The sequence below is a fragment of the Protopterus annectens genome, chromosome 16.part0 (assembly GCF_019279795.1).
Source record: "Protopterus annectens isolate FY-2018-M chromosome 16.part0, PAN1.0, whole genome shotgun sequence".
Lineage (NCBI taxonomy): Eukaryota > Metazoa > Chordata > Ceratodontiformes > Protopteridae > Protopterus > Protopterus annectens.
Genome location: NC_056750.1, coordinates 111173402 through 111198822, shown reverse-complemented (window position 1 = coordinate 111198822; position 25421 = coordinate 111173402). Strand labels below are relative to the sequence as shown.

The following is a 25421-nucleotide window of genomic DNA, read 5'->3' as shown; positions in this document are numbered from 1 at the left end:
CTTTTCAAACCTGTCCAAAGGCTGAGACTCCCAGTTCAGGAGTGAAATCCTCCTCCAAACATTCTTTTATTGCTGCTGCTGGCACTATGATGACATCTGCTGCAGGATTCTTGCTCCAGTGATGCCCATCTCATGTGAAAATGGGTATGGCTCCATAACATCCAGCTACTTCCATGCTCAATAAGCTCATCTACTTAGGAGACCACCCAGGAAGCAGATGGGTCAGCTACAAAGTCCCTAGGAAATACAGGATTCCTCTTGGGAGAGGGTGTCAGTAGATCATCCTCCCTTTGCTGAAGTAATTCTAGAATGTTCCCAAAGGAGATGTCTTCCAGAAAGGATCTGGGGAGGACCTTGGTGGCCCTTCCCCTTCATCGAGATCAGTACCCTTTCCTGTGGGAAGTATAAATGCCTCCTTTTATATGAATGCTTCTTGTAGCCTTTCACAATGGAATGATCCAGGAAGACTCAGAAGCTAAAGGGAAGCACATCTCACAAGTGTTTCTGAGACCCATTGAAGCTGGCTGCCCCAAGGAACAGCATAATGTGGAGAGGTACTGTAAATGGCAGAGAGGATAAAGACGGATCCAAGCAAGGATGGTATATCTGTTATTTTAGTAATGACAGAACCTCGTGAAATGCCTTGAAGGCCAAAGCCAGTCCCAAAGGGGTTCTTATAGGATCTGAGGAGACCCTCTTGAGACACAGTCTTGCTCAGCTCCAATGCCAGCAATGGAGTTGAGCTATCTACCGCTGATGCACTGAGGGGAAGGGATGGATTTGAGATCTGGGAGTAGATCGCAACACCCCCATGCACCATCTCTGACCTTTCACCTCTGAGGACCCCCGAGATCTGATGCTGTCAGAGTCACATAGTTAAGGGTGAATGTCAGAATCGACGATAACCAGACTATTGGCTCAGACAAAAGCACTCTGCGGAAAATGCTTGGGTCCCAAACTACTGGATCTGAAGGTCAGACAGGGGAAGGAGAAACTAGTTGAGGGGTGGAAGAGCCTGGTCCCAGCACCCCCAGTCCCCCCTCTATATCTAGATCCTCAGTAACAGACAACATCCTGTCCATATCTGCCTCGGATAAACTCAACAATCGTTTGGACCTAAGTGAGGAGGCTGTTAAAGGTGGCCTGGAGGATCTGAGAAAGGACCTCTCTGATTCTAGAACTGGAGAACAGTGATGATGGCAGGTCAGCTTCAGGGAAAATTAGAAGTTATGTACTCACCATAACGTTCCATCTGAGTAGGTGTATTCATTTGTCTGCAACCTGTGGGTTATGGATCCGATATCGGATCCGAACCGGCATGGTTTTCCAGCTATGGATCCAAGCTCTCAGCTCCTCCCCTCACCCATAATGCCCTGCTCTACCCTCATGACCTCAGATCGAGTTTGCCAAAGCAACAACACCCTAAAAAGGGTAACATAGAATATGCAGGAAACTGAAAGGCCAGGGGGATAGGAGGGCAGGATGGTTGCAGACAAATGAATACACCTACTCAGATGGAACGTTATGGTGAGTACATAACTTCTAAATCTGAAGTAGGATATTCATTTGTCTGCAACCTGTGGGACAGAGTCCCCAGCTACCTGAATCTTGGGCGGCCATCATGGAAGGATATTCGAGCACCATGAGCCAAAGGATGCTCTACCCCTAGATGCAAGATCCAACTTATAGTGGGAAATAAACGTATGAGATGAAGCCCACGTGGCTGCTGCACAAATATCATCTAGAGGAATCCTAGCCTTGAAGGCTGCGAGGTAGATACTGACCGGGTTGAATGGGCATGAACACCCTCCGGTGCGGCCTTCCTGAAGCTTGATAAGCCAATAAAATGCACTGTGAAATCCAGCGGGACAGAGAAACTTTAGAGATTGGCTTGCCCAAATTGAATTTTGCAAAGGAAATAAACAGCTGGTGGGATTGCCTATGACCAGCTGTCCTGTTCAGATAAAATCTAAGTTGCCTGTGAACATCTAGTGAATGTAGCTTATATTCACCTTTGTTTTCATATTTAGGAAGAAAACAGGAGGTTAATGGATTGATTGATGTTTGCTTCAGAAGCGATTTTAGGAAGAAAGGACGGGTTGGTCCTGAGGAGACACGGTCCGGATGAAATACCAAGTAAGGAGGTTTAGCTGATAATGCTTGAAGTTCAGAAACTCTCTTGGCTGATGTAATGGCTACCAAAAGGCTGTCTTGTAGGACAAGAATTTGAGATCCACCGTGGCCGCTGGCTCGAAAGGAGGGCGGTCAAGGCCTGTAGGACCAGAGAAAGGTCCCAAGGAGGAACTGCTTGTTTTATAGGGGCCTGAGAAGAAAAGTACCTTTAAGAAAAATTTTACACAATTTGGCTGACATAAGAGGATTAGAGTCATGGCCAATGTGATAGTGAGAAATTGCCGCCAGTTGTACTTTGACTGTGGAACTGCTGGCACCATCGTTAAAGAGAGTGGTTAGAAAGTCAAGCACTAAAGGGAGAGGAACCGTGAAGGGATTCAGGCCTTGCCGCTCCGCCCACAAAGAGAAACGTTTCCACTTGCTTCGTAAACCTTTCTAGTGGATGGTTTATGAGCCGCCACCAAAATTGCCTTAACCGGTGATGAAATACCGAGTCCTTATCAAGAGTGGAACTGGAGCAGCCAAGCGGTCAGCTTCAGGTTGTCCAGATTCGAGGAGGAATGCAGGATGGATGGGATATCAGATCCGGATGGGATCCAGAATCCAAGGAGGATTCACCGAGTGAGACCTTAGGAAGGGGAACCAGATCTGTCGAGGCCAGAATGGAGCAATGAGAATCATTCTGCAACCCACCCGAGAGGCTTTCTGAAGAACTTGGAGCATCAGAGGCAAGGGTGGATAGGCATACAGAAGACCGGGTGGCCAAGCATGCACCAGAGCGTCTCTTGGGGTACCTCCGGAGGAGGTATTAGAGCGAAAAACTGTCGCACTTGGTGTTTGAGGGAGAAGCAAAAGATCGCATGAAGGGTTCCCCACCGTGCGAATATGCGTTCCGCTACTTGACAATTGAGAGACCACTCGTAAGGGGTCAGAATGGTGCGACTGAGCTTGTCCGCTAGGATGTTGGACCGACCGAATGTGCGTTGCTATTAGAAAGCGATTGGTGGAGATTGCCCATTCCCAAACTCTCATGGCCTCTCGACAAAGAGGTAAGACCTTGTTCCCCCTTGCTTGTTGATGTACCAGACAACAGACATGTTGTCCGATTGAATCGCAATTGTTCCCAAGGGAAGAAAGTCCTGAAGTGCTAGCAATGCTAAGAGCACTGCTCTCATCTCTAGAACATTGATATGCAGTAAGGTCTCTGAATCGCTCCACGTGCCTTGGACGGTCCGCTCAAAGTGCCCCCCACCCGAGGCGGAGGCGTCCGTGGTCACCGTGGCGAGAGGGGAGAAGCACAAAATGGGCGGCCTTTGGAGATCCGGGAGTGGAGCCACCACAAGAGGGACCGCTTGCAAGCCTTGCTGATCGCTATGGGATGATGCATGGGGAGAGCAAGGTATGACCACTGTACTAAGAGCGTCCACTGTAGAATGCATATTGAGCCTGGCAAGAGGAAGAAGTGCTATAGCCGATGCCATGGACCCTAGAGCCCTCAGGACCAACTCCGCTGGAACAGAACTTGAATGGAGAATGGCCCGCACCTGGAGCTGCAGATTTAGAACTCTGTCCGCAGTGAGGAAGGCTCGTAAACTCCTTGTGTCTAGCCTGGCCCCTATAAAATCTAAGAGCTGTGTGGGCCAGGTTGGATTTCTGTATTTATTGTGATGCCCACAAAGGGAGCAAGATGGCGAAAGGAGTCTCCCGTCAATAGAAGTAGATCCCTTGTTGGGGCGGTAAGAAGCCAGTCGTCCAGGTAGGGAAAGACCTGCACCCCTGAAGCCTCAGGTGGGCCGCTACCACTGCTAATACTTTGGTGAACACCCTGGGGCTGTGGTGAGACCAAAGGGAAGGACCCGAACTGGTAGTGACTGGCTCCCAGCCGGAAGCGGAGAAACCTCCTGGAGCGCCTGTCCATCAGGATGTGGTAGTACGCGTCCTTGAGGTCTATCGAGCACATCCAGTGATTTTCTCCCAGAAGGGGGAGAATAGATTGCAGAGTGACCATTCAGAATTTTTCTTTGGGGACTGCCAGATTCAAGAGAGAGAGGTCTAGGATTGGTCTTAGTTCCCCCGTCTTTTTGGCACTAAAAGAATCTGGAGTAGAACCCTGATCCGATCTGGTCTGGGGAACGGGCTGGATGGCTCTCTTTAGCAGATGGCCAATTTCTGCCAAAGCGGCCTCCCGTTGACCGGGTGGGACGTCTGGGAGGGACTTCAACTTTGGAAGGTGAAGGAAAGGAATGCGATATCCCCTGGATATGATTTGGAGAACCCAGCGGTCCGGATGTTATGGACTCCCATGCCGCTAGGTGCCCCGAACGTCCCGACTGCCTCCAGAGTAGAGCAGTCGGGCAACCCTCAGGGTTGCTGCGGGCCGGTCAGAGAAAGGTTCCCTGGACCCGAAGTTTCTGGGAGCCCCTCTGCCTCTAGGGCGGCGTCCTCCCTGTCCTCCTCTGCCACGGAAGGACTGGTTGTCCGGAGCAGGCTGGGACTGCTGCGACTTCCGAACCACATCTTCTTCTGACCCTTTTGGTTCCTAGAATAGGGCCTCTGGGGTGCAGAGAAGCGGATTCCGATGGCAGACAGCGTCTTCCGTCCTTCGCTTCTGGGTCAACGTCTCACGAACGGTCTTGCCAAACAGAGCAGAACCATCAAAGGGGCGCTAAACGACGCTTTGAAGGGCTCAGAAAATCGCAGTGACGGAGCCAGGCCTGACGCCTAGTGACCAGTCCTGTCCCGAGCTCTAGCGCCTTCCGCTGCATGGGAGAGTAGCCGCATAGAAGTATTTGTAACTGACCTAAGAGTGGCCATACGGGTGGAGTGCAGAACTCTGTCCTCCTCCGAAATGGACTCGGGATGCAGCGTATTCCTTAATAAGATCTCGCTACATCCTAATGACATGTGCCAAATAGTTCAGCCCTTACCGAGAAGGTCGCCGAACTGAACATCCGCTTCCCCAAGCGGTCCATCATCCGAGACTCCTTGCTCGGTGGGTGGACTGAGGGACTCTCCTGAGCCAGTTCCCTCTTTGTGGCCGCCGTCAACATGGCATCTACCGGAGGCCCCTTACTCCAATGGGCCCGGTCGGATGGCGGACTAAGGATCCTATCCGGTCTTTTGGGAATTGGCTCCACGGTGTCCGGTTCCTTCCACGCCCTGGTGGTAATAAGGTCCACCAGGGGGTCGGCAGGGGGGGACACCCAAGAGGTAGACGGGCCCATTTCAAATGCCTCCAAGAACACGGACTCGTCCGAGGAAGACTTGGGGGCAGACCACCCCCCCCTTATACGGAGCATTTCCATGATGTCTCCAAAGGAGACATCCTCGGGTGACCGTGGGGAGCCTTCCCCTGCCTCCAAGTCCGTGCCTTCTGTGAGAGACACGGGGGAGGCAATGTGCCTCCTTTTGCACGTATGCTTGCGAGGGACCTCCTCTGGGGGGCTGTCAGAGGAGTCCCCGCCAGCAGCAATTTGCTCCATAGGAGCAACTTGGGGCACAGAAACGGGCTGTCCCAGGGGCCGGATGGTGGAAGCCTGGCCCAGTGCAGAGGGAGCGCGGGACGGAGCCGGAACAAGTGCCGGGGTCCGAGACCCTCAACAGAGCCCTCTCCACTACATCAAAAGCAAGGGGAGCCGACCTCACCAAAGGATCCGACAATCGGCTCCCCTCGGATCCAAGAGTGGATCCGGCGACAGTACGCCCGACACAGACGGCGCCGGCGAGCACTGATCCCCGGATCCGAGGCTCGGATCCAGGCTCCGGGAGGTCGGATCCGACGCACTCGAGGGCAGGGTCGGATCCGGCACCAAGTACTATCGGCGCCGACCCACCCCGCCCGGCTGCTCGGCTCAGCTGCTCGAACCCGGATAGCGGGTCGGAGAAGGAGCAATAGGGCGAGGTCCAGAATGAGTGAGATCCCCATTTTTGTCAGAACCAAAAAGAACCTCAAGTAGACTATAGAACCTTGCTGATCTGATGGGAACCTCCTGGATAACTTGTTTATCTAATAGCTTTGTGATTTTTTGAGCTGCTGCCCTCCTCTGTGGGGGTGGAACACCTGCAAGCTTTTTTGCAGCATTTGAGATGGACAAGTAAAAGGAATGATAGCCTCTGGATACTTCTCTCTGCACCAAAAATGAGGAGTAATGTCTGACGAGGCTTTAGAGTACACACACAGTTGCCCCTGATTGCTTCCAGAGTGCAGCGGTAGGGCAGTGTTTCAGGAGTGCTGGAAGGATTTGTATGTGAACAGGCCTCAAAACCCTTGGTTCTGTGGACCTCAGAGGCAATGTCCACTATTGTTTTGTTGCTCCCTTTTGCCCCTGGGGGATTGGTTTCCAAAAGTGTCCTGTGCAAAATCATGAGACTTCCAGAACCATAGACTCAACTCTTGCCACCCTTTTGGTTACAAGAAAAGATCCTTTAAAGGGTTGGAGAAGTGGATGCTGACAGCAGAGAGGATTTTACCATTTTCACTCTAGTAAATGGGTCTTTAACTATGCACCCAAAGAGGATGAACCGATCAAAAGGGTATTCCAAAAGAATATCAAGAAATTCTCAGCAAAATCACAAATACACATCCAGGTGTTGACACAGTGCGATGCCGGTGCCTGCTGATCTGATGTGCCATCCCCAGCTTGAACATAAGGCACATGAACACATTTGAAATGGATAGTAAGGTTTCCAGCTGCAAATACACTTTTTTTGCAGGACTCTGATGTCATGGCACTGGAGAGATACTTGGAGAGTTTTTGGTTAGGTCCCTCTGAATTCTCATCATGTGTTAGATAGTTCTGTGCATGTAAGGCAAATGTCACTGAAGTGTAAGTTCACTTTTCAAACCTGTCCAAAGGCTGAGACTCCCAGTTCAGGAGTGAAATCCTCCTCCAAACATTCTTTTATTGCTGCTGCTGGCACTATGATGACATCTGCTGCAGGATTCTTGCTCCAGTGATGCCCATCTCATGTGAAAATGGGTATGGCTCCATAACATCCAGCTACTTCCATGCTCAATAAGCTCATCTACTTAGGAGACCACCCAGGAAGCAGATGGGTCAGCTACAAAGTCCCTAGGAAATACAGGATTCCTCTTGGGAGAGGGTGTCAGTAGATCATCCTCCCTTTGCTGAAGTAATTCTAGAATGTTCCCAAAGGAGATGTCTTCCAGAAAGGATCTGGGGAGGACCTTGGTGGCCCTTCCCCTTCATCGAGATCAGTACCCTTTCCTGTGGGAAGTATAAATGCCTCCTTTTATATGAATGCTTCTTGTAGCCTTTCACAATGGAATGATCCAGGAAGACTCAGAAGCTAAAGGGAAGCACATCTCACAAGTGTTTCTGAGACCCATTGAAGCTGGCTGCCCCAAGGAACAGCATAATGTGGAGAGGTACTGTAAATGGCAGAGAGGATAAAGACGGATCCAAGCAAGGATGGTATATCTGTTATTTTAGTAATGACAGAACCTCGTGAAATGCCTTGAAGGCCAAAGCCAGTCCCAAAGGGGTTCTTATAGGATCTGAGGAGACCCTCTTGAGACACAGTCTTGCTCAGCTCCAATGCCAGCAATGGAGTTGAGCTATCTACCGCTGATGCACTGAGGGGAAGGGATGGATTTGAGATCTGGGAGTAGATCACAACACCCCCATGCACCATCTCTGACCTTTCACCTCTGAGGACCCCCGAGATCTGATGCTGTCAGAGTCACATAGTTAAGGGTGAATGTCAGAATCGACGATAACCAGACTATTGGCTCAGACAAAAGCACTCTGCGGAAAATGCTTGGGTCCCAAACTACTGGATCTGAAGGTCAGACAGGGGAAGGAGAAACTAGTTGAGGGGTGGAAGAGCCTGGTCCCAGCACCCCCAGTCCCCCCTCTATATCTAGATTCTCAGTAACAGACAACATCCTGTCCATATCTGCCTCGGATAAACTCAACAATCGTTTGGACCTAAGTGAGGAGGCTGTTAAAGGTGGCCTGGAGGATCTGAGAAAGGACCTCTCTGATTCTAGAACTGGAGAACAGTGATGATGGCAGGTCAGCTTCAGGGAAAACATAGGTTCCACTATCAAGGGAAGGGGTTGGTGAGCAGATCTGAATCGGCTCTGAAGAAAATATCTCATCTGATGGATTAGGCAGCTTAATGGCTGGACCCATAGACCCCACAGGATCCAGAGACTTTTTTTTCTTGAATATTTTTTTCTGGATTTCTCTCGTTCCTTCTCCCTCCCCCCCCCCTCTTTTTTACTTTATTCTTCTTTCAATTTTTGTCACTTAGCCTTCTCTGCTGCTCTCTTGAAAGAGGGAGAACTGGAGCTGCAGAAGGCCAGTTCTCCCACTGTGGCAGGAAGAAGGCTTTAAACATTAATTTGGACTTCTGGTCTGAGAGGGCCTCAGGGCCAAAAGAACAACAAAGTTGCCAATCCTCGTCAAGATAGGTCAACCCCTAGACAATATATAAATTCAGTATGCAGGTCTTGAGGTGGAATTTTGAGTCTGCAAAAGGAGCACTTTTTAAAGCATGAAGCTTTATTGGATATGAGAAAAGATTATCAAGCAACAACAAACTGCACTGAAGAAAAACATCAAAATTTAAAGCAGTACACTAACTCCACAGAAAGGTAACTATAGCTGAAGAAAATTTTATAAGGAAGCAATAAAGCTGGGAAATGACTATACTGATGAGGCACAGAAAACAGATAAACCAGAAAAACATCCCAGAGCAAATACTGTAAATGGTTAGAAAAAGTTAAATATTTGACTTATCAACTATAAAACTCAAATAAACATTGCACACTGCATTGAGCCTTTGAGACAATGTGTGACTGAAACAAGCAGCAAATGATATCTGAGGAACTATCAGGGTATAAAGGGGATTATGGGCGTGGTTCAAAAAGTCTGAATGTTGCTGGCTTTGGATTTGATAGGACTGGATATATCCAACAGTTCAGACTGATGAACATAGTGAAATAGTACATTTTATAATCAGAAAACAGAACATATGGTATACTACAGTGTGTGTGTGTGTGTGTGTGTGTGTGTGTGTGTGTGTAAATACATACACTTACATATATATTTCTGTATCTATCTATATATACATATATACACTTTGTTACATCTATATGAAAAAAGGAGATATACTATACTGACTTCATATATATGGATCTGCTTTACAAGCATAAAGTTTCAAAACTTTGAACTGCAAATGGTCAAGACCATAAGATCTAAGTTTTGAAACTTTGAAATTGTAATAAAAAAAATAAATAAAAACAAAATTCTTTTACATTGCCACACCCCATGCGAAATAAATATACCAATTCCAAGATCGCTCTACAGTGACAAAAAAAAGAAGTTATGTACTCACTATAACGTTCCATCCAAGTTGTTCTTCATTTGTCTTCAACCTGTGGGACACGGATCTGACTCGGCTGCATTTCTCCAGCATTGGATCTAAGTTCCAAGCTCCTCCCCTACCCATAATGCCCCTGTTTCCTTCCTCCCCTCAGATCAAATTTGCTGCTCACCATAGCAACCCAACCTGGCACAATGTCTTACCCCTTAGGACAACACCCAGATATTATCATAAGGAATGACCATTTATGGCAAAGAAAGTGCCATGTCTTTTCCAGCCAGACCACCACACAGCTCGTATAAGGCAGAGGGAAGGAGGGAGGGACAGTGGACAATAAATGAAGAACAACAACTCAGATGGAACATTATGGTGAGTACATAATGTCTTTATCTGAAGTTGTTTGGGACAGAGTCCCCAGCTACCGAACACCTGGGAGGCCCTCATGGAAGGATATTCAGTAACACAGCAGAGCCAAAAGATGCCCTACTTCTGGAGAAAAGATCCAACTTGTAATGGGAGATGACAGTATGTGAAGATGTTCAGGTAGCTGCAAAGCAACCCATCATCCAAGGAAATTCTGGACCAAAAAACATCTGACCTGGAACCGGCAGACCTAGTAGAATGTGCGTTAACTTGACTCCATGGAGACAATCCTTTGGTTGAATATGCCAAAAGTTTACACTAAGAAATCCAGCAAGCAATGGTGAAGTTTGATACAGGTTTCCCTAAAAAGGGCTTAGAACAGGAAATGAAAAGTTGATTGGACTTGCGGAAGGCCTTTGTTTTATGTTAGTAAAAATGTAATTGTCTATGAACATCCAGCAGGTGCAATTTATACTCTCCCCTATTATGAAAATTAGGAAAGAAGACAAGGAGGTTAATATACTAGTTTATGTTTGATTTTGAGGCCACTTTATGAAGAAAGGAAGGATTAGTGTGCAAAGATACCCTGTCTTTATGGAAGATCATGTAAGGAGGCTTAATTGATAAGACCTGAAGCTCCGACACTCTTTTAGCTGAAGTAATAGCAATCAGGAAGGCTGTCTTCCAAGACAGGAACTGCAGATCCAGTGAAGCAGCATGTTCAAACGGGGAAGAAACCAAGGCTTGAAGAACCAAAGTAAGGTCCCAAGGAGGCGTAGGGTCCTTGGATCGATGGTCTAAGAAGAAAGGTACCCTTCAGAAAAGCTTTACAAAGCTTAGAAGAGGCTAAAAAAGATGAATTATCCCCTATGTAGAAATTAGAAATAGCCGCCAGCTGAACTTTAACTATAGAGAAGCTGGCAACCTATTAAAAATGCCTGCCAGAAACTCTAAGATAACAGGAACTGGAGCAGTGAAAGGATCCAAATCCCACTGACATGCCCAAATTGAGAAATGCTTCCACTTACTCGAATAAAGCTTCCTCGTGGAAGATCTATGATCTGCTACCAAAATCTTAACCAGAGAAGACAGCCCAGGACTCCTAACTATCGTGGGAAATACAGCAGCCAAGTAGTGAGCTTCAGACTGGCCAGATCTGGATGTGGAATCCCTGAGGGATGTGAAATCAGATCCGGAACCGGATCCAATGTCCAGGGAGGACACACTACATAAGACCACAGAGAAGGGAACCATACTTGGCAAGGCCAGAAGGAGGCAATAAGGATGACTGAGCTCCCCAGCTGTTGTGCTTTCTGAATGACTTTTGGTATCAGCAGAAGTGGAGGATAAGCGTAGAGAAGACCGGAGGGCCAAACATGAACTAGAGCGTCTCTGGGGGACTCCCCCGGAGGGGAGGTTCAGAGAGAAAAACTCACTACACTTCATGTTGGAAGGAGAGGTGAAGAGATTGCAGCAAGGCTACCCCACTTTAGAAAGATCTGTTTTGCTACTGAAGGATTCAGAGACCACTTGTAAGGCATCAGGATAGACCTGCTGAGCCTGTCCACTAGAATGTTGGACTTCCCCAGAATGTGTGTTGCACCAGAAAACAGCTGGTGGAGATCACCTACTCCCACAATCTCATGGCTTCACGGCAAAGGGGGTAAGACCTGGTTCCCCCCTGTTTGTTGATATACCAAACTACCGACATATTATCTGTCTGGATAGCAATCATCCTTAGAGGAAGATGGGCATGAAGAGCTTGCAATGCCAATAGCACCTCCCTCATCTCCAGGAAGTTGATATGCAGATGGGTCTCCAGGGAAGATCAGTGTCTTGGATTGTCCTTCCCGTGCAATGTCCCCCCCCACCTGAGTAGGGAGATGTTCATGGTCACTGTGTTCAGAGGGGAGGGAAGAATAAATGGGTGACCGTGAAGAAGTTCCATGGACTGAATCCACCAGAGAAGAGAATTTGTGCATGCTCATGACAGATGAACAGGATGTGACAATGACAGATCTAGAAAAGACCACTGGATCACCAGGGTCTATTGGAGCACCCTCATGTGTAACCGGGCTGTGGGAATGAAGATGATCATGGCCACCATGGACCCGAACGCCCTTAAAACAAACTCCGCTGGAGGAGATGAAACTTAAAAAATGTGCAAGACATGAAGTTTGAGAGACTGAAATCTGTCAGGTGTCAGGAAAACCTTGGTCTGAATGGTGCCTAGTTGGGCACCAATGAAATCCAGTACTTGAACTGGTTCTAACAGGGATTTGTTGAGATTTATGGTGATGCCCAACTGGTGGGTGGTTTGGATAAGGAAATCCCTGGCTTGGTAGAGTAGATCAAACACAAGAGGCCAGCAAAGAAAGTTCCACATAGTTAAATTTTATTATAGAAAATCAAACAAGGACTTAATAAAGTCCCAATAATGAAAATACAAAACTCTCAAACTAGTTTCGGCGACTGCCTTCTTCAGTGAGAGTGAAAAAGCCAAAAAGTGATACCAGCATACATTGGTATATTTCTATTGTAACCCAGCCAATAGGCATTCTTGGTATGTTCCCAATAGAGAATAATTCATGAGTTGGTGCTTGGACAGTGTTACTACACAAGAATAATGATAAAAAAAAAAAAATATATATATATATATATATATATATATATAAATCTCAAACAGTGTTCATATGATGTATAAATATCATATAAAAATATGATATATAAACACTGATATTGTATGAATATATAACAATGATAACCTGACAGTTATAATACTAAGTATATGTGTACAACAATATGTAAAAAGCTGAATACAATAACAGAAATCATTATGTAGCAGTATAACTTAATATCACATAAAAGTTTGTAATTATAGGATAATCATATGACAATGATATTTCCCAAAAATAATGAGATATTCTGAGTGAATACTGCTTCCTTATAGATGATCATTGAGACCAGGTGGAAATAAAGCTCCCAAATGGACGATCCAATATTTTTCTTTATGACGTATGTTTTCCCATCCTAACTGATTGTGTCTGTTACCAGTAATTTTATCTATGATGGTGAACATAAATTTGGCTGTGGGATGTTTAATAGTATGTTGATATAGGGCATTCGTCAATTTTTTAGTACGAATGTCACTTCGGTGTTCCCCTATTCTGATTCTCAATGATCTTGAAGTTTTACCCACATAAAAGGCGGAACAATGGCAAGTGGCCAGGTAGATCACCCAACTAGTAGAACAATTCCCAAAGATCCTGACATCATATATCTTACTTGTGTTGGAACTCGTGAATTGTTTAATCTTATTAACCTGACTGCAAGAAATACAATGCCCACAAGGTAATGTTCCCAGAAGTGCATCCCCTGTTATCGTCAATTGTTTAAATTTAGCACCACCACTTTCCCTCTGTTTGTAGTGTGAAAATAATGAGCCCAGAGTTTTACCTCTCCTATATGAGATCGGACATCGATCACCCAGGATACTACGCAGATAATCATTGGCTAACAAAATGTTCCAATTGTTATTGATAACATTCCTAACCACCTGACGATTTTTGCCAAAAGTGGTAATGAACCTAATTGTGTCATCCTTTGGGCTGTTAGTACGATCCTTGTATTGAAGCAGGGTTTGCCTATCCTGTTTATCTGTATGTGTACGGGCTGATATGATATCGAAGCTGGAATATCCCTTATCCAGAAACCTATTGTTAAGGTCCATTTTGGCATGTTCATAATCTGAAATAGAAGAATTAATACGTTTAATTCTGAGATATTGGGATTTGGGGATGTTGCGGACGGTGTGGTGTGGATGCATACTAGATGCATGTAATAAAGAATTAAATTGTGGATATTTGTGAAATAATTTGGTATTGAGTGTGTGGTCTTCATTTCTATATATAGTAACATCCAAAAAATCAATTTGATGTTGATGAGATGTTATAGAAAACTCAATAACCCACAGATTGCTATTGAGATACTCCACAAATTCCATAAGATATTCAGAATCCGCACGCCACACCATCCAACAATCATCCAGGTATCTCCGCCAAATGTCTATTTCCACCTGATAAATATTATGCAAGGGGTTGTAAATGAGGCATTCTTCTAAATAGGCCATAAATAGATCGGCATATATAGGGGCAAAAGAAGCCCCCATTGCCGTGCCTTGCAATTGCCAATAACAATCCCCTTGGAAATAGAATACATTTTTATTAAGAACATGTTCTGACATACAGATAAGCAAAGTATTAAATTCAGGTGGATACAATTCAACCCTGTTTAACCAATATTGTAAAGCCTGTAGCCCTGCCAAGTGTGGTATACTTGTATACAAGGATTTGACATCCAAAGTGCACATAATCCATTCTGGTTCAAGTTGTGTATCTGCAATTATTTTAAAAATTCAGTGGTATCCTGGATTCGAGCTCTAACATGTTTCAAAAGTGGTTTCAAATATTGGGTAAGGAATGCTGATAGTGGTTCAGTAAGTGATCCTATACCGGATACAATGGGTCTACCTGGAGGATGTGTTATGGATTTGTGAATTTTAGGAAGCAGATATAGGATCTGTTTTGACGGGTCTTTGACCTTGAGATGTTGAACTGTTTTGATGGTTATAATGCCTTCCTCTAAGGCAGAATCTAGGAAAGTATCAATCTCCCGCTTAAAGCGGTCTGTGGGATCAATGCCCATATGCATATAGCACTTAGAATCAGATAGTTGTCCTAGACCCTCTTGGACATAATAATCCATATTTAGGACAATGACCGCACCCCCTTTGTCAGCCTGAAGTATTGCAATATCATGATTAGATCTATGTTGAGAAAGTGCTTCCTTCTCCGTTGGAGTCATATTATCTGGTAAAATATGACATTCAAAATGTGGAAAATGTAAATCTTTCAATACCGCCTCTTGGAATATGGCCACATTTTTATTCATGGGAGGTTGGAAAGTAGATCTATGAAAGGTGAAATCAGAAGATCTTTGAGAGTGTGATCTGTCCTGTTCTGAAAAAAATATTTTTAAATTAAGTCTACGACAATAATCCATTATGTCCAATGTAGTCTGGTACTGATCAGAAAAAAAACCCGGAACAAAACCCAATCCTTTGTTCAATAATGTGTATTGATCATCTGTTAATACATGATCTGATAAATTTAGAACATTGTCAAAATTCTTAATTATTGTTCCAGTAGACATTGTATCAATCCTGTCATGGAATCTGTACCTATTCCTGTTGGTGTGTTTCCTTCCCCCCCTGGGTCTCTTACCTCCCCTAAAGGGAAACTGGTGTTAGTTTTCTTTTTAAATGGTGAACCAACTGTTCTTCCACCCTCACTGTCGGTATAAGAGGACTCCTCCCCTGAAGTACTGGTGTAGGAGGAGTCCCTGTGTTTTAAGATGGATCTCGGTCTCTTTTTAGCCCTACCCCTGGTCGTTCCTGTGACAGTACTTTGAAATCTAACTGTCCTCTCTGTTTCAAAGGGATGTCCTTTGTCATAATCTATGACGTCCCTATGAAATTTCTTAATTTTTCTGTCTTTTATAATTTTGTCATAGGTAGTAAGTTCCTTTGACAACCTATCAACCAACTCATGATAGTTGGAGCTTGCCTGAAACTTTTTGCATTCCGTACTCAAATTCTTAACTTCAGAGACACTTGTATCTATGGTTCTTTCGTAATACGAGTCCAATATTCTGACAAAAGCCATAGAACCATCTTGTAGTGCCTGTTCCCATTCTTCCGTCAGCCTCTGTTCAGATCTGCTGACAAGTGGACGTAATTTTATACATAAACCTCTAGGGGCCATATTTTTATGTATATAGGCTCTAAAGAGTCTCAAATGCCAAATGTTGGCCCTCAATCCTTTCAAACCCCTTTCCAAGGTTTTAAAAGCGAGTTCACAACTATCAACAGAATTGACTTTGGATGGATTAGGGTTGTTGATCGGGATTGGATCTAATCCAAAAACACCAATATCTTCCTTGTCAGCACACAGCCCATCCAACATTTGATCCAAATCCATATTGAGTAGTGATACAGGTTGCCAAAGGAACTATAAATCCAAAAATTCCAAATTATAATAACTAGAACGACCAGAGGTAGATCCCAAATAGTCCCAAGATATCATATAAATATAAATGACATCATAATAATGTCTGATTAATAAGCCTGTTATGAAAGAACTGGGAGTTATCACCCTAAAACTCTAGTTGGTAATATATTACGATTGATGTAGATAAATTTCAAGTATAAGTATGCACTGCAATGGCTGAGTTTAAGTCACATATATAAATATATGTCGCTGTGTCCATATAATCAATACTCCAATCCTAAATCATGTATTCATTATATACATATATATAGGTGTCTAGCTTGCCCCTTATTAATATAGATCAATCAAGTGCAATGATCTAAATATGCTGTCCAAATTTGATGTTCAAAAACACCTATAATGCTGCTCTAAAACTATTATGTTGATGATTGAACTCATCCAAATTTTCCAACCTATATAAATGCAATATTCATGAACAAGATTTCTCACAATATAAAATATGCATTAGATAATATTCACAATGTGTGTTGTAAACATAAAATCGACTAATACAATGCTTGTCAATGTCAAATATAAATTCTATCAGCATGTCCTATAGCTGTAACCTTAGTCCAGCAAATGCACTGGTAAAGTTTTACATAGAAATGCCTAGCATTTGTAATTACATACAGAAAAAATGGAAATCCAATATATATATGAGATCCTCAAATGTGAATTTAGACTATTAACCTTATATTGTAGTATTCAAGCTTACCTGCGCCTCAATACATACACTTACATATATATTTCTGTATCTATCTATATATACATATATACACTTTGTTACATCTATATGAAAAAAGGAGATATACTATACTGACTTCATATATATGGATCTGCTTTACAAGCATAAAGTTTCAAAACTTTGAACTGCAAATGGTCAAGACCATAAGATCTAAGTTTTGAAACTTTGAAATTGTAATAAAAAAAATAAATAAAAACAAAATTCTTTTACATTGCCACACCCCATGCGAAATAAATATACCAATTCCAAGATCGCTCTACAGTGACAAAAAAAAGAAGTTATGTACTCACTATAACGTTCCATCCAAGTTGTTCTTCATTTGTCTTCAACCTGTGGGACACGGATCTGACTCGGCTGCATTTCTCCAGCATTGGATCTAAGTTCCAAGCTCCTCCCCTACCCATAATGCCCCTGTTTCCTTCCTCCCCTCAGATCAAATTTGCTGCTCACCATAGCAACCCAACCTGGCACAATGTCTTACCCCTTAGGACAACACCCAGATATTATCATAAGGAATGACCATTTATGGCAAAGAAAGTGCCATGTCTTTTCCAGCCAGACCACCACACAGCTCGTATAAGGCAGAGGGAAGGAGGGAGGGACAGTGGACAATAAATGAAGAACAACAACTCAGATGGAACATTATGGTGAGTACATAATGTCTTTATCTGAAGTTGTTTGGGACAGAGTCCCCAGCTACCGAACACCTGGGAGGCCCTCATGGAAGGATATTCAGTAACACAGCAGAGCCAAAAGATGCCCTACTTCTGGAGAAAAGATCCAACTTGTAATGGGAGATGACAGTATGTGAAGATGTTCAGGTAGCTGCAAAGCAACCCATCATCCAAGGAAATTCTGGACCAAAAAACATCTGACCTGGAACCGGCAGACCTAGTAGAATGTGCGTTAACTTGACCTGGCGGAGACAATCCTTTGGTTGAATATGCCAAAAGTTTACACTAAGAAATCCAGCAAGCAATGGTGAAGTTTGATACAGGTTTCCCTAAAAAGGGCTTAGAACAGGAAATGAAAAGTTGATTGGACTTGCGGAAGGCCTTTGTTTTATGTTAGTAAAAATGTAATTGTCTATGAACATCCAGCATATATATATATATATATATCTCACAAACAGTGTTCATATGATGTATAAATATCATATAAAAATACGATATATAAACACTGCTATTGTATGAATATATAACAATGATAACCTGACAGTTATAATACTAAGTATATGTGTACAACAATATGTAAAAAGCTGGATACAATAACAGAAATCATTATGTAGCAGTATAACTTAATATCACATAAAGGTTTGTAATTATAGGATAATCATATGACCTTTATGTGATATTAAGTTATACTGCTACATAATGATTTCTGTTATTGTATCCAGCTTTTTACATATTGTTGTACACATATACTTAGTATTATAACTGTCAGGTTATCATTGTTATATATTCATACAATATCAGTGTTTATATATCATATTTTTATATGATATTTATACATCATATGAACACTGTTTGTGAGATATATATATATATATATTTTTTTATCTTTATTCTTGTGTAGTAACACTGTCCAAGCACCAACTCATGAATTATTCTCTATTGGGAACATACCAAGAATGCCTATTGACTGGGTTACAATAGAAATATACCAATGTATGCTGGTATCACTTTTTGGCTTTTTCACTCTCACTGAAGAAGGCAGTCGCCGAAACTAGTTTGAGAGTTTTGTATTTTCATTATTGGGACTTTATTAAGTCCTTGTTTGATTTTCTATAATAAAATTTAACCACGTGGAACTTTCTTTGCTGGCCTCTTGTGTTTGAGTTACGTTGGTTGGGCCGGGCAAGCTGTACGTGTGAGGCGTGCTGTTTTTGTTTGCTGTTCTTCACCTCGCTGTTGGCGTTTAGCTCCACGTGTCGGTAGGAGAGGACTCCTTCCCTGTGTTTTCCTGTGTTTCTACTTTTGGTAACAATTACGTGTTACCAGGATTGTACCAGCAATTTGGACTTCTATTTTTGTTTCTTAAAAAACTTTTTTCGTGTTGGACTAGGGGCATATGAATAAAACCGATGACACTTGACGACTACATATTGCGTGACCAAGGGACACAATTGATCAGGTATTCTTTATGATACAGGGTCAATGTAACCGTTTGGTGTAATACTTCTCTTTTGGAACAATAACGGACTTATTTCAATCAATAGTTGGGTTCTATGAGTGGATTAAACTGTACCGGAATAACAATTTGTTTTTTTATTTTCGGAATACATCGAGTACATTCACGCAGGTACTTTTCAACTTAATCCTTCACTCTGTTTTTTTCATAATTTTGGGACCCAAGAGAACTAACTGGTTGTATCTATGGAGAGTGTATATAACATATGAATGACAACATCTTTTTGGTGAACGCATATATTTTTGGTTTGGGCCTAAGGGTTTATTCACATGAAAACGCCAACTGTATATTAAACGATACAGGCTCAAATTCTGGAAGAATGTTGGGGTGGAATGTTCCATAAACTACTGCTTCGTTTGACCCTTTTTAGAGTTGATTGATTGATGGGATTTAGAACTATTTCTCATGGAATAGTGCTTGTGGAACTTTTTCGCTTCAACTTTATATATCATCTTTTGTCAAGAAAGACATTTTTGGTTAAATTCAAGCTAACCATAATATATTCATTTATTATGGACAAGAATATATATCGCGAATGTATGATCATGTGCTCATAAACATCAGTCATGTAAATGTTATATTAAAAAAAAAGATTTTTTTCAATACTAGCATATTTGAATATATGCCAGAGGGAGAATAAATAAATATACATATATTTTGATAGTCTATCTAGATGAGGGTGTTTAGCAGTTAGGGCCTGTGGGTCAATCTATGTGTAAGCTTGAATACTACAATATAAGATTAATAGTCTAAATTCATTTAATAACATTGATATTGAATGTTTTATAAATCAGTTTTTTGGTTGTTGGTTCATGAATGGTCAACACATTTGAGGAACTCATATATATATATATATATATATATATATATATATATATATATATATATATATTGGATTTCCATTTTTTCTGTATGTAATTACAAATGCTAGGCATTTCTATGTAAAACTTTACCAGTGCATTTGCTGGACTAAGGTTACAGCTATAGGACATGCTGATAGTATTTATAATTGACATTGACAAGCATTGTATTAGTCGATTTTATGTTTACAACACACATTGTGAATATTATCTAATGCATATTCTATATTGTGAGAAATCTTGTTCATGAATATTGCATTTATATAGGTTGGACAATTTGGATGAGTTCAATCATCAACATAATAGTTTTAGAGCAGCATTATAGATGTTTCTGAACATCGAATTTGGACAGCATATTTAGATCATTGCACTTGATTGATCTATATTAATAAGGGGCAAACTAGACACCTATATATATGTATATAATGGATACATGATTTAGGATTGGAGTATTGATTATATGGACACAGCGACATATATTTATATATGTGACTTAAACTCAGCCATTGCAGTGCATACTTATACTTGAAATTTATCTACATCAATCGTCATATATTACCAACTAGAGTTTTAGGGTGATAACTCCCAGTTCTTTCATAACAGGCTTATTAATCAGACATTATTACGATGTCATTTATATTTATATGATATCTTGGGACTATTTGGGATTTACCTCTGGTCGTTCTAGTTATTATAATTTGGAATTTTTGGATTTATAGTTCCTTTGGCAACCTGTATCACTACTCAATATGGATTTGGATCAAATGTTGGATGGGCTGTGTGCTGACAAGGAAGATATTGGTGTTTTTGGATTAGATCCAATCCCGAGCAACAACCCTAATCCATCCAAAGTTAATTCTGTTGATAGTTGTGAACTCGCTTTTAAAACCTTGGAAAGGGGTTTGAAAGGATTGAGGGCCAACATTTGGCATTTGAGACTCTTTAGAGCCTATATACATAAAAATATGGCCCCTAGAGGTTTACGTATAAAATTACGTCCACTTGTCAGCAGATCTGAACAGAGGCTGACGGAAGAATGGGAACAGGCACTACAAGATGGTTCTATGGCTTTTGTCAGAATATTGGACTCGTATTACGAAAGAACCATAGATACAAGTGTCTCTGAAGTTAAGAATTTGAGTACGGAATGCAAAAAGTTTCAGGCAAGCTCCAACTATCATGAGTTGGTTGATAGGTTGTCAAAGGAACTTACTACTTATGACAAAATTATAAAAGACAGAAAAATTAAGAAATTTCATAGGGACGTCATAGATTATGACAAAGGACATCCCTTTGAAACAGAGAGGACAGTTAGATTTCAAAGTACTGTCACAGGAACGACCAGGGGAAGGGCTAAAAAGAGACCGAGATCCATCTTAAAACATAGGGACTCCTCCTACACCAGTACTTCAGGGGAGGAGTCCTCTTATACCGACAGTGAGGGTGGAAGAACAGTTGGTTCACCATTTAAAAAGAAAACTAACACCAGTTTCCCTTTAGGGGAGGTAAGAGACCCAGGGGGGGAAGGAAACACACCAACAGGAATAGGTACAGATTCCATGACAGGATTGATACAATGTCTACTGGAACAATAATTAAGAATTTTGACAATTTTCTAAATTTAACAGATGATCAATACACATTATTGAACAAAGGATTGGGTTTTGTTCCGGGTTTTTTTTCTGATCAGTACCAGACTACATTGGACATAATGGATTATCGTCGTAGACTTAATTTAAAAATATTTTTTCAGAACAGGACAGATCACACTCTCAAAGATCTTCTGATTTCACCTTTCATAGATCTACTTTCCAACCTCCCATGAATAAAAATGTGGCCATATTCCAACAGGCAGTATTGAAAGATTTACATTTTCCACATTTTGAATGTCATATTTTACCAGATAATATGACTCCAACGGAGAAGGAAGCACTTTCTCAACATAGATCTAATCATGATATTGCAATACTTCAAGCTGACAAAGGGGGTGCGGTCGTTGTCCTAAATATGGATTATTATGTCCAAGAGGGTCTAGGACAACTATCTGATTCTAAGTGCTATATGCATATGGGCATTGATCCCACAGACCGCTTTAAGCGGGAGATTGATACTTTCCTAGATTCTGCCTTAGAGGAAGGCATTATAACCATCAAAACAGTTCAACATCTCAAGGTCAAAGACCCGTCAAAACAGATCCTATATCTGCTTCCTAAAATTCACAAATCCATAACACATCCTCCAGGTAGACCCATTGTATCTGGTATAGGATCACTTACTGAACCACTATCAGCATTCCTTACCCAATATTTGAAACCACTTTTGAAACATGTTAGAACTCGAATCCAGGATACTACTGAATTTTTGAAAATAATTGCAGATACACAACTTGAACCAGAATGGATTATGTGCACTTTGGATGTCAAATCCTTGTATACAAGTATACCACACTGGGCAGGGCTACAGGCTTTACAATATTGGTTAAACAGGGTTGAATTGTATCCACCTGGATTTAATACTTTGCTTATCTGTATGTCAGAACATGTTCTTAATAAAAATGTATTCTATTTCCAAGGGGATTGTTATTGGCAATTGCAAGGCACGGCAATGGGGGCTTCTTTTGCCCCTATATATGCCGATCTATTTATGGCCTATTTAGAAGAATGCCTCATTTACAACCCCTTGCATAATATTTATCAGGTGGAAATAGACATTTGGCGGAGATACCTGGATGACTGTTGGATGGTGTGGCGTGCGGATTCTGAATATCTTATGGAATTTGTGGAGTATCTCAATAGCAATCTGTGGGGTATTGAGTTTTCTATAACATCTCATCAACATCAAATTGATTTTTTGGATGTTACTATATATAGAAATGAAGACCACACACTCAATACCAAATTATTTCGCAAATATCCACAATTTAATTCTTTATTACATGCATCTAGTATGCATCCACGCCACACCGTCCGCAACATCCCCAAATCCCAATATCTCAGAATTAAACGTATTAATTCTTCTATTTCAGATTATGAACATGCCAAAATGGACCTTAACAATAGGTTTCTGGATAAGGGATATTCCAGCTTCGATATCATATCAGCCCGTACACATACAGATAAACAGGATAGGCAAACCCTGCTTTAATACAAGGATCGTACTAACAGCCCAAAGGATGACACAATTAGGTTCATTACCACTTTTGGCAAAAATCATCAGTTGGTTAGGAATGTTATCAATAACAATTGGAACATTTTGTTAGCCAATGATTATCTGCGTAGATTTTGGATTTTTGGATTTGTACCATTATTTAACTATGCCAGCTCCTTTGACTCCAGTAATGTTTGGGGTGCCCAAATTACATAAAGGGATTTACAATTTACATTTCCGTCCCTTTATCGATGGCCGGCAGTCAATTACTTACGCTTGTGCCAAATGGATTGATAAAAAATTGAAAGAAGTTCTTAAAACTGAGCCACAAATCTGTATTGATTCGTGGCATGTTTTAAAACATCTTAATTCTATTCCGTTTGACAATAATTATATGTTTGTTACTGCTGATGTTAGTAATCTGTATACTGTAATCCCCCAAGATACTGGGCTTTCTTGGGTAAGAGAATTTCTTTTACTCAAGCAACATCCTGGCCAGGACATTGATTTGCTTATTAGTCTTTTGGACCTAGTTTTGAGTAACAATTACTTTATGTTCAAAGACAAAATATATTTGCAAAAAACTGGAGTCGCGATGGGTTCCCCATGTGGGGGTTCCTTCGCAAATACAGTTATGGCATTTTGGGAACGTACTTATTTGTTTAGAGATGCTTTATTTCAACAAATAGTAGTATGGTACACGAGGTACCAAGATGACATCTTTATGATTATTAACAGCAGTGAGGCACAGATTCATGATTTAATGAAAACCATGAATGAGTTGACTTCTTTTCTTGAATTTTCATTTATGTTAAATAATACATCTATTAATTTTTTGGACATCTTAATTAGTAAAGATGTTTCCAAGAATTGCTTTGTGACTAGTATTTTTAGAAAGCCTTTGTATAGCAATTCGTTTCTACATTTTTCTAGTCATCACCCCTATTTCCAAAAGCGTGGCATCGTAAAAGGACAATTGGTTCGTGCATCACGCATGTGTTCTGAAGACTTCCTTTTTGAGAAGGAGTGTCAGTTCCTTAAACAAATGTTTCTGAATAGAGATTACCCCTATAGAATGGTCCTTAACCTTATAAAGGAAATTGAACATAAGAGAAGAAATGGCATGTTAGTTCCATTGTTCAATAACAACCACATTAATACACAGGTTCCTGATTTGGATAGCCCAAGTGTTACTAGTAATTATGGGATTGATTCATCAGGTACTGTTAATTATCGATCTAGTTTAATAACACCATACAATGAGCTTATATTGGAGTTCAGGAATATTCTTAATATTAATTGGGAAATGATTTTACAGGATTCTCAATGTGGGGAAATTTTAGGTACAAAACCCCTAATGGTCTTTAAGAGAGCACCTTCTTTAAAGACAATATTTGAACGCCCATTGCAACAATATAAACCTAACAGTGGGATGTTCAAATGTGGTCACTGTAATTATTGTAAGTATGTACAAACAGGGTCCACATTTTACATTAGAGGTGTTAAATATCATATTAACCATAGATATAATTGTTTGACTGAAGGGGTAGTGTACTTAGCAGTGTGTCAATTATGTCACGCTTTTTATTTTGGCAAGACTGAACGTCATTTTAAGCAACGTATTTATGAACATGTATACGCCATTTCTAAGAAAAATACTGTGAACGCCCTTGCCAAACACATAATAGATAATAGTAATCATAAATTTTTATTTATGATAGTTCAAAAAATTACTAAAGACCCTAGAGGAGGACCTTGGAATCTATTATTAGAGGAACAAGAGCTGCTTTGGCAGCTAAAAACTAATGCTTTTGCTCCTCCAGGTCTCAATGAGTCCTGTTCCATAAAATGTCTTTTGAAACTTAAAGCTCTTTTAAGGTAATTTTAGAGTTTTTCATTATTATATATTAGAATTGTGTAGCATTTAAATGTTCTAACATTCATTCACAATGTTTGAGTAAACAAATATTTTATGCAGGATGTAAGAAGTTTTTGTAGGTGTTGTTTGTATTCTTTATATATATACTTTTTTTATTTATTCTTCATTATATATGAAGTATTTTATTTTTAAAGTTGATTTAATTGATTTATTAATTTGTGTATAAAATTAATTATTCAATTGGTTGATTGACACTCTCAGGTATATAGGCTGGATGTGCTTGGTTTGTCAAATGGTCTGAAGAATTGCGAGGATTATCCGCATGAAAGCGCTAACCATTTCAATAAAAGTTTTACACCTTTACCTTGTCTGCAGTTGGTACTGTTTTTTTTTCGTTTTATTTGTTGGTTCTTCTTTTTTCGTGATTATCTGCGTAGTATCCTGGGTGATCGATGTCCGATCTCATATAGGAGAGGTAAAACTCTGGGCTCATTATTTTCACACTACAAACAGAGGGAAAGTGGTGGTGCTAAATTTAAACAATTGACGATAACAGGGGATGCACTTCTGGGAACATTCCCTTGTGGGCATTGTATTTCTTGCAGTCAGGTCAATAAGATTAAACAATTCACGAGTTCCAACAC

At 41.3% G+C, this 25421-nt stretch overlaps 1 protein-coding gene across 1 annotated transcript in view; it reads right to left on the bottom strand.

The window, feature by feature from the left end:
• The window catches only part of LOC122790522 (protein mono-ADP-ribosyltransferase PARP14-like), a 456801-nt gene that overhangs the window by 199843 nt on the left and 231537 nt on the right, over window positions 1-25421 (bottom strand). The window lies entirely within an intron of this gene.